Source organism: Mixophyes fleayi, chromosome 12 (genome assembly GCF_038048845.1).
Source record: "Mixophyes fleayi isolate aMixFle1 chromosome 12, aMixFle1.hap1, whole genome shotgun sequence".
NCBI lineage: Eukaryota > Metazoa > Chordata > Amphibia > Anura > Limnodynastidae > Mixophyes > Mixophyes fleayi.
The window spans coordinates 26,385,253-26,395,702 of NC_134413.1; positions in this window are offsets into that span (position 1 = coordinate 26,385,253).

The following is a 10,450-nucleotide window of genomic DNA, read 5'->3' on the forward strand; positions in this document are numbered from 1 at the left end:
GATCTGAATTACCGTCGTGTTTTGGTTTTGGTTTTGGTTTTGCAAAACCGCCATTGCGTGTTTTGGTTTTGGTTTTGGTTTTGTTTGGTTTTGTTTTGCTATTTTGTTGGAAAATACATGTTTTTGTGCCTAAAATAACCCAATTTAGTGCTCCAACTGTTTTAGAGATAAGTAATCTAATTGTTGAGGTAATAAATCATCCAAAAAAACTGTTTAATTCTTCGTTGGTAGGCCTTCATTTATTCTACACACAAAACAGATTGTCTTCCTCTCCATCTATGCATATTGGCAATGCAGCCATCGTCTTTGAATCTATATTACACCCTACACTTATAGTTAAATATGTAAAGAAATGGAAAAAGACAGTTTGCTTTCTGTCTCTATAGGCCCCCTCCACTTTTTTAAAAAAACAAAAAATTCAGCCATTATAGACTGTACAATATTAATTGACATGGAGAAAGCCAGTTTGGTTTCTGTCTCTCTAGGCCCCCCTCCACTTGTATAAAATACTAATAAATTCAGCCGTTATATACTGTACAATATAAATTGAAATGGACAAAGGCAGTTTGGTATCTGTCTGCATCAGATCCTCTCTCCACTAGGAGTAAAATAGAAAACTATTCAGCCGTTATATAATCTAGAATATAAATAGAAATTGAGAAAGGCAATTTGGTATCTGTCTGCATCATAATCATCAACATCATCATTAGCGCCCTCGTCGCCTACACAAATCTCCCCCTCATCCTCTTCTAATTCCAAAGTGGCATCCTCAATTTGGGTATCACCGGCTACACTCGGGCTATTAAGGCACACATCAGCAGAATGCTCACGATTAGACATCCCACTGTTGGATGGACTCTCCACAGGGATTGTTGTCATTTGTTAATCAGAGCAAATATTCTCCTGTAATGCCTCACTGTTATCTTGCAGCTCGGCTTTGACGCGTAACAGTAGTTGTGCACCAATTGTAGGCTGGGTAACTTTTTGGGATCTGCCACTAATAGCCAAAGGTGAAGGCCTCATTCTCTCTTTGCCACTGTGTGTGTAGAATGGCATGCTTGCAATTTTTTTTTTATCGTCACTTAACTTTTGCTCAGTTACACTTCTTTTTCGCTTCAATACAGTAAATTTTTTTTGGGTTTTTGTTTTTTGCACTAATTTGAAAACACTCTGTTGTTTTACATCGCCTTGGCCAAATGACGTACTGGGAACACTAACATCAGGACTGGTGACAGAACCTGGTTGCTCATTCAGATCATATGTGGACTGCTTTGAATCCATTCTGAGCGCAAACCACTGGGGAGTGCTAAAAATTATTTAGTAGATACTGCTGACAGTTATGACTTTTGACAGCCAGAAATATTAATGCACAATTAGGGAGGACACCCCAAAAGCACTGAGGAGTGCTAAAAATTATTTAGTAGATACTGCTGACAGATATGACTTTTGACAGCCAGAAATATTAATGCACAATTAGGGAGGACACCCCAAAAGCACTGAGGAGTGCTACAAATTATTTAGTAGATACTGCTGACAGATATGACTTTTGACAGCCAGAAATATTAATGCACAATTAGGGAGGACACCCCAAAAGCACTGAGGAGTGCTAAAAATTATTTAGTAGATACTGCTGACAGATATGACTTTTGACAGCCAGAAATATTAATGCACAATTAGGGAGGACACCCCAAAAGCACTGAGGAGTGCTAAAAATTATTTAGTAGATACTGCTGACAGATATGACTTTTGACAGCCAGAAATATTAATGCACAATTAGGGAGGACACCCCAAAAGCACTGAGGAGTGCTAAAAATTATTTAGTAGATACTGCTGACAGAAATGACTTTTGACAGCCAGAAATATTAATGCACAATTAGGGAGGACACCCCAAAAGCACTGAGGAGTGCTACAAATTATTTAGTAGATACTGCTGACAGAAATGACTTTTGACAGCCAGAAATATTAATGCACAATTAGGGAGGACACCCCAAAAGCACTGAGGAGTGCTAAAAATTATTTAGTAGATACTGCTGACAGAAATAACTTTTGACAGCCAGAAATATTAATGCACAATTAGGGAGGACACCCCAAAAGCACTGAGGAGTGCTACAAATTATTTAGTAGATACTGCTGACAGATATGACTTTTGACAGCCAGAAATATTAATGCATAATTAGGGAGGACACCCCAAAAGCACTGAGGTGTGCTACAAATTATTTAGTAGATACTGCTGACAGATATGACTTTTGACAGCCAGAAATATTAATGCACAATTAGGGAGGACACCCCAAAAGCACTGAGGAGTGCTAAAAATTATTTAGTAGATACTGCTGACAGATATGACTTTTGACAGCCAGAAATATTAATGCACAATTAGGGAGGACACCCCAAAAGCACTGAGGAGTGCTACAAATTATTTAGTAGATACTGCTGACAGATATGACTTTTGACAGCCAGAAATATTTATGCACAATTATGGGGGACACCCCAAAAGCGCTGGGGAGTGCCAAATATGAAGAAAAAATAATAAACCTCTATCCTCCTCTCTGCACTAGCGATTTTGGTTAGAGCAATTGCAAGAACAATATTGTATTCTCTGTCCCTGCTCTAATTAGCCTATGACTACACCCTGCTCTCTCCCTCTGTCAAATGGCGATGGATTGCTGTGGAGGCGTGTATTTATAAAGTTGAAGTATCGCGAGAACCGAGCCCCGAGATCCGACGACGTCACAATGACGTTCGGCCTCGATTTGGATTCGGAATGGGCGGGAGAGTACCGAGCTGCTCAGCTCGGTACTCGGATACCCAAAGTTCGGGTGGGTTCAGTTCTCGGAGAACCGGACCCGCCCATCTCTACAAAAAATGTGGCCATATTACCCATGCAGGGCTTAAACAAATACACTGGTTGATATTGAAATGAATTGCTGACATATTTTTACATAAATTGAGATTACAATGTATTGTCTGGTTATTTGAACACTTACCTAGCAAATAACGCTAATGTCAAGTACAGAAAACAATTGTGTTTTGTGTTAGTCAGTGTGTTATTGTCAAGGTGTAAAAAGTATACAAATCAAATTGGGAAAATATAAAAGAGGCAGACAATGCTACAGTAGTGTTCGCTCAACTTTATGATGGTGGAATAATAATATTTTCACATTCATATTTTTAATTTTTAGTAACACACACATATCAACTTTAAATTTCAGTGTACAAATAAGCTATCAAGTATTTGTGTGCTACATGAAAAAACAGTCAGTATTTAACTTATGTGCAAAACAGAACACTCATTTGCACCCCTTGCAATGTAAAATGGTTTTGTCCAGGAGACTGAAATAAGAATCCTTTTTATTTAAGATCCTTAATGAATCAGACCCTGAATGCCCATATAATGAAGGAACTCAGTCATCCCCACCCAGTGGAAATATGGATATTTTCCATCTAGACCAGACACAGGGCCTGAGTCCTTAAAGAAAGTAAGGCAAAAAAGGAGTACATTTTCTCCTGGACAAACCATGTTACAATGCAAGGGGTGTAAATTATTTTATTATTTTGCACATAAGGAAAATTCTGACCTTTTTTTGTCATGTAGCCCACAAATACTTGATTGCTTTATTTTTACACTGAGATTTAAAGTTGATCAAGGACATGCCCTAGCCCAACTATAAATCTGTCCCCACATTTTCAATTTATCTCCCCCCTCCAATGCAACATGGTTTTGCCATGGTGCAAAGTTACTCCTTTTTTTGCTTTGCTCCCCTTGATGACTCAGGCCCAGTATTTCTACTTGTGTGTATAATACTCTCGTGACCAACAGTTTCATTTACTTACTTTTTCCATTCCTGGAAAACGGGGCCATCCAAACTGTAGTGATACAAACTTTGGCAAAGGAAATCAGTCTTGATAATTTATCCAATTTTGTGGATATATTTTTCAATGAAAGATACATATTGGTCACACATCCCATTTATTAATAAGGCATATGTACTAGAGACTAATTTATTAGGACCTGAGTTCAAAAGATGGCTTTTTATAGGGACACCTAGTAGAAATGGATGTTTTCTTTCAAATTGTACCACCAAGATATGATAACGTTTTAAATATTTTTTAAAATTTCAGATTTAGGAATACCAAATGCCATACTTAATTGTTCATTAGAATTTAAGTAATTATTAGGATAGAGCTTGCCCAATTTGTCAATTACATACCTTTGTCAAAACCCTCTTCCTTCAAATTTTAGGATTTTAGAGAACTTCACATTACACTAAAGAGGAGAATTTTTATCTACACCTACCTTATGCATTATTGAGTTACAAATATTCCATATTTTGGGGACCATTTGATCTGCCTCTAGCAAGGTCTGCAATGTGTTATGACCAGTATTCAATTGTTGCCTAAATTAGTTCTGAAAATTGTTGTTTTGTGAATTGCCCAACAATGGATGAATAAGAACAATATGTGAAGGACAATAATAGAGTATGAAATTTGGGAGAGAGAGTCCTCAAGTCTTTTTTCAGATTTCGATACCTAGTTTAATTTAGTTCTCTTATCTGCTCAATTCAAATACAATTGGTCAATTTTTCTAAACACATGGCCTGGTGTGAATATAGGTGAGTGTTGAAGTAACAATTTGGGTTGTACAAACATTTTAATAAAATGGATCCTACCAGTCGTTTTAAGTGGTATCTTTTTTAATATTGTCTCCAATGTAATCATTGACCTTGTTTGAAATCCAAATACCTAAATCATTAAATTTCATATTGCATTGGAGAGAGTGCCTTGGCAAAGCATTTTGAATAGTTTCTCCATGAAAACAAAAGATGCTGGATTTGCTCCAATGTATTTAAGTCCAGAAAATAATCCACATATTTCAACTACCTGTAACACAAAGGGCCTAAATCATTAAGGAAAGTATAGCAAAAAAAAGGATTAAATATTCTCCGGGACAAACCATGTTATATTGCAAGGGGTGCAAATAAGTTTATTATTTTGCACATAAATATAAATACCATCTGTTTTTTCATCTACTACACAAATACTTGATAGCTTTATTTTTACACTGAAATTTAAAGTTGATCTAGGACATGCTCTATCCCAACTATAAATCTGTCCCCATATTTTAAATTTACCTCTCCCTCCAAAGCAACATGGTTTTGCCCAGGTGCAAAGTTACTCCTTTTTTATGTTTTGTTCTGGAAGGAACAACAACATATGATCCTTGTAAAGTGCAATGATCTCCCTTCCCTCCCCTGTCTCTAATCCCTCGATATGATTTGCTTCTAATTAAGCATGCTAAAGGTTCAACAAAAAGGGAGGGATACAGTGGGCAGCCTTCACGAGTACCCCTCTCAAAGTCAAAATTCATTATTTACACAAATTCATTTATTTACACAAATTCTAGCAGAGGGTGCATAATTAATAATCTAGCCCATTTAATAAATTTGGAGACTATTCAAAATTGACTTAGTATGTCCAAGAGATACTGTATGGTGTATCCACACCACTGAATTGTGGGCTTTAGCAGCATCTAAAGATACCACCTTGGCTTCAGTATTATTCTCAAGAAAATGTTTACATCTGTAGGTAGCAGAGATATTGGTCTATACGACTTAGAAAACAATGGATCATTATCAGATTTAAATAAGTACTTCCTTCATTAAAAATTACTTTAATATTTGCAGATTTCTAGGGGCCAAAAAAATGCTTATGTTTTTCAAATAATTCAATTGGGAGGCCACCTAAACCTGACCCTTTACTTTAATTTTGGAAAAGATGAGATGAAATTTCCTCAAGAGTTAAAGGAGTATCTAAATATTCTCTACAGAGTGTGGCAGTGCCACTTTAATAAATAAGAAGAAAGTCCATGTATATTGAATAGAGATTTGGTTTGATATAATATTTTATAATAGCCAATAAAAACGGACTTCATGTCTGGAGTTAGATCAAATATTTATCTCCTTTATCACATTGGTCATATTGGCCTTGTGAAGCAAATAATGCCTTTGAAATTATGCCATAAATAATCTGTACAAAACTTTTGAGCCCATAATTAACCTATATGAGTCTTAATTGTATGGGAATTGAAATAGCTCTGTTGCAAATTAAATGGGTTGAATGTTCAAAATTTCTTTACTTGTGAAATTTAGAGATTTAAACTCAGGGGAATGGTCGGAAATACTTCTTGAGCTATAATCCACCTTGGCAAACAATGGGACTGGCTTGCGAGACACAAATTAAATATTAATACAAGAAAAGCTATGGCGAGATGAAGAAATACATGAAAATTGCTTACCATCTTGAATTCTAAGATGCATACATCTACTAAACCCATTTCATGAACCAATTGTTGGAATGCTTTACCTACATGGGACTAGGCAGTGGCCGATTCTCTTCACCTATTCAAGTGTACATCAATTACATGATTAAAATCACAGATGCAAATGACAGTTTACTCTGGGCATTGATTCATAAAAGCAGAACAGTGTTTCATATCCTCAGTACTTTACGAAGGTGGAATATAGACATAAACATCTCAATCTGTGTATTCCTAAAAATTTTACGAACCAAGGGGTCAATCTGTATTTTCGCAGTTTTGATACTTTAGTAGTAGATAGTTTTTTACTTATTAAAACAGAGATTCCCCTTGAGTTTCATGTAAATGGAGCATGATATGCACATTTGATCCTAGCCTTAGATAATGAGAATGATTTATTGCTAACTAAATGGGTCCAGACTCTGCTAACATACTGCCTGATTTTGCTGTCTTGCTCACTCAAAGGATTGAGTCAACAATTTCGGACTTGACACTGTAACGGCCCCAGCAAGCCCGTAAGTGTACTCAATGGGTCTGATGCAGAGGGAGTACTATGTCAGTTTATATAGTGTATTTCACATGAAATTTCTCTGTGTATGCCCAGAACAGTGGGCACACACTTATGTGCCCATGCACATACGTGTGAGAGGTGGATAAGGCATGATGGATGTGTTCTAATATAGGATGAGTAAAGTAAAAGCATGTTCTCGCAATTTTGAGAAAATGCTATTACTCTTTGCTCAATTCGTCTGGTCATAAAGGGATTAAAACCAATTCAGGGCAGAAATAAAGCAGATGGAATTATCCAAGAGAAAATATGGTCTTCCGTGAACCAGGTTTATAGAAATGTGAGAGCTTCCTGCACTTGTCATGCCAGGAAGACTGTAAGTTATGCAATATTTTAGGCTTTAAAAAGTATCTTTACTGGGTTTTATTTAAAACGTGTCACTACTCTCTAAGCATTATCTCTCTTGCATCTTCCACGTGACAGCTTTAACATTATTTGTTAATGGTTTCAGCCTGTGACCAGTTTTATAAATGTCCCTCATAGGTGGTAGCAATATTGAATGCACTCACTTCTTGCAAAAATGTATTAAATACTGAGAATATTATTCATTAATAAAGAATTGCACAGTGCTATTTTTGTGTATGTGATTTGTCATTTAAGGCTATTGGAGATAAATATTTGCACACCTCCTAACTGTCCCGATATATGTTTGACAAACCTGATGTGAAGGCTCTGTCCCACCATCCCACCCACTGACAACTTTGTCCTGCTGGCCGGAAAGTTGGGATGTGTACTCCATTAACTGTTGCTCTGCATAGCATTTATATAAAAAGAACATTGCAGGGGTTAGATTGAGTACATCAAATAATTCTTACAAATACAGACATTCAACACTCAGTAAAAATCCAAGTAGTTTATTGTAGAATTCCACACATAGCCCAAGGTCGAAGGTAAGGAGAAGAAGCTGCCAGGGACTATTTCGATCTCGATTTAACTAGCCTTGATAAGGATCTGTAGTCTGGAATGCTACAAGAAACTCTTAAATTTTTATTGAGTGTTGATTGCTTGAATTTATGAGTTTGTTTTAGATATATATAAAAATATTGTGACATGGACACAATTCAGGTGATCCACGCACGAAAACCTTCTTGCTTTTTACTTTGCTTTTATTGTCATTATGGTAAAGTCAATTGACATTATACAGTTCCCCACTCATTCTTGTGAAGATAGCGCTAGATAGACAGAGACTCCTTAGCCACTGGCCACTATCTGGCATCGGTCACAACTGAGCAATGAAACAGACAGGTTTAAAATAGTTTACACTCCTCCCACAGCCCTAACGTGATGGACAGATGACACTCCCACCTTGCCTTTAAAAGGGAGTTCGTTGCAGGTACTCTGTTTGATTGCTTTGATTGCAGATACACCTTGTCAGGCTGCTGCTTGCTTTGGAAAAGATGTTTGTTTTAAACCACTTCAAAACAAATTAAGTTATATCCGAATCTTTACTATTATTTTGTCACACATATGTTCGCCACCTGTATCTCTTTAACTTAGGTGAACTACTGTGCAAATGTGTAACTCTGTTTGCAGCTTTTCTTTGCAGATTGCCAGCTAAATACCTATCTCCTCTTTTAGAAGTCTCTGTATCAAACACCTCCCTTTGTCACAATATATATGATGACGTGGCAGATTTCCATCATCAAAATGACCTATCCACAAATTAATTTGCAAAGTATAAAACAGGAGTGGTTAAAGAGATGCTTGTATGTATGTATGTATGTATGTATGTATGTATGTGTGTATGTATGTATGTATGTATGTATGTATGTATGTATGTGTGTTTTTGTATGTTTTTGTGTGGAACACAAGGCTCATTCTAGTATAGGAGCAGTGCTGAGACTATAGAAGAAGAAAAAAATGAATTGAAGATATTTGGACAATACTGTACATTATGGTGGTTAATAAACAATTGCATAGTAATATTTTGTGCTGCATGTTTGTTTTAGTGTTAGTTATCTGTTGTAATTCTGTTTTGGCAGGTATAAAATACTGTTCATCATCTACTTTACGATTAGAAATGGGAAAAATGTTCAATACTATTGTGCAGAAAATTTGCCTTATTCTGCATTCGGCTGCTGAATTTTGCTTATTTCTCCAAATAAATTTGGCCCTAAGTATTCTGTGTGTAATTGTCACCATTATTTTTATTCTGCCAGGATTTCAAACCACAGCATAGAGCAAAATGAAGTGACACAGCTTTATTTATAGACTATAGTGCAGAATGGAGAAACCATAATGGAACTCTAAAATTGTATGGATGGAGATTTCACTTCTGGAAAAGGTCTAGTTCCATCATGAAATGTGATTTGTATGAAATGTCACCACTACTTCTTCCAGTTCAATTTATGATGGATGAAATTCTTAGTATCTGTTTTTGCTCATTATTCATTAACAGCTGCATAGTACCATTTATATTATTCATTAGGGTGCAAATTCTCACTAGTAGATATTTAATATATATAGACAGTAGCACTAACATGTTGAAGTTAATGTGTCCTTATTCTGCATGCAAGGGCTACTCAACATTACTTAGTCTGTATAGGGATTTAATTAGGAGTATGTATTACTATTAAACTTGCATTGATAACTGAGGGTTGGGCAACTGTACAATATACTGCATGCTAGGTGCAATTTTTTTCTTACCGTGTAGTTGCACTTGCAACTATATAGTACCTGGTACCTCTTATCTCACCCAAACAAATACACCCACACAGAGCCACTAAACACACACACAAACAGTGCCCATACCCATGAGCCCCCAATGGGGTAAACTGCAACTTTAAGATAATGTAGGATCAGCCGGTCTATTTACTAGCACATGGCTATAGGGCTGGTTTTTTTTTTTATCAATGTTTACCGCAGCAATAGTACACAACCTAACACCATGATTAATCAATAAAAGCTCACAGAGGCGGAGTCGGGAGCTGTAAGGCTGAATTTACAGCTTTGCCGGTCCAGTCTCAGGTGGATATGCGCATGTGTGAGTCCGGCTAGCCAGGACTTAAATAAATAAACTTAAATAAATAAATGCTTAAAAATAGTAACAGATAGATAAAAATATTTTTTTAAATATCATAAAATAGCGTCAGCAGAAGAAGGATTCTCCTTTAGAGCCACAGATCTTCTATGGGCAGTTTGATCTCAAGGAATGGGGAGGGGCAAACGGAAAGGCTCTATATTGATTGTCAGCTTGGAGATCTTTTTCAGGGTCAAACTCTTTGTTGGGCCTGAAATGTATTATATGGGCCATAAAAAGATTAGTCGCAATCGTGAGATTTAGGGACCGTAAACTCAAGTTATTCTTGTTGTATATATTTTTTCATTAATAATTGGAAATTTTATACATATTACTTTGCTTTAGACATCAGATGGAGGTGCAATCAGCCAGCTGCAATTAGCGTCTATTATCAGAAGGAGAAAAGGAAGAATGCTGGCTCTTTATTGGTGCACTATTGGTTTCCCATCTCTAGCCAAAAAGAGAAAGCTAGAAAAAGCTATAGATCAAATCAGGTGTCGGTGTTTGCTGAATGCTGACTGATCCGCTTTAAAAATGTTACTTTAGCTGG